This window comes from Aplysia californica, unplaced genomic scaffold, assembly GCF_000002075.1.
Source record: "Aplysia californica isolate F4 #8 unplaced genomic scaffold, AplCal3.0 scaffold01392, whole genome shotgun sequence".
In the NCBI taxonomy this organism is placed as follows: domain Eukaryota; kingdom Metazoa; phylum Mollusca; class Gastropoda; order Aplysiida; family Aplysiidae; genus Aplysia; species Aplysia californica.
Genome location: NW_004798662.1, coordinates 55,845 through 56,915, shown reverse-complemented (window position 1 = coordinate 56,915; position 1,071 = coordinate 55,845).

Genomic DNA, 1,071 nt, shown 5'->3' with positions numbered 1-1,071 from the left:
TGAACACAGTTTGTTTTCTGAAAGTTTTGCTTTTAAGCATTGAGCAGAAGTGAATCAGTTCGAAGCCAGCTGTTGCTGGGTGTGGAGTGTGGCGACAGTCCAGGCGCCTGCTCTTCCCAGTATTAAAACGTTGGTGTTAAAACGTTGGACACTTATTCCTTCCCGTTCCCTGTGATTGGCTTGATAAAACTGAGGCTGCCTGTCAGACGACACGTAGATCTAGATTCCAAATGAGAGGATGAGCAAGCTGTTCAGGTCTGTTGTTTGTTTTTTGTCTTTCATTCTTTCTTTTTCAACACCCCCACACACACAGATCTACTTACACGTATTATTACGTCAACTTTAGTAGTTCCTTTGTTTGTCTGCCTTTTCCCATGCACTCAACGATCACGATCAATGATCACGTGGTTGTGTATCTCGTTATCAACCAACCCTCAAGGAACATACACCAGGGCAGTTTTTGCTTTTCATATCTTTCCTTCTTTTGTTAGTTGCTGGGTTTTTTTCGTTAAAAAAAAAGACATCTTTTACATCAATGTGCTGTTCTTCAATTACTCAAAATTGGTTGACAGGTGCTCTGGTGTGCTTTGCTTCTTCTTTCCTATCAAACATCTATTGTCCTTATCTCTCGTCCATCTGTTTTGTGTTTGTAACTCTCTTGTGATACCTCTAATCTTCGGCACTTATATGACCTTTATTGTGTTGCAAGTGCCGTAAAACTTTTACTAAAACTGCTTACAATTTAGCTATTCAAACTGATTGTACTTTAAATTTATTCTTTTTTCTTTCCAGAAGACTACCACTCATCAGACGTTTGGTCAAGAAGACACTGGTGTTACCAGTAAGGCTACCATAGAAGGTCAGCGGCTAAAAGGAAAGCTGGCAGTCTGGTAGTGCTTGTTTGTTCCATTGAGTATACATTTTACAGAATCATTGATACAATTCTGGTGGGGCAGCACCAACAAGCTGCAGAGAGCGATCCAATATATCATTACGTCACTTCAACACTCAATCTTAAACTCACCAGGGAGCTCTTCCCACACAAATCTATTTCTGCCACCAACCCCCCCC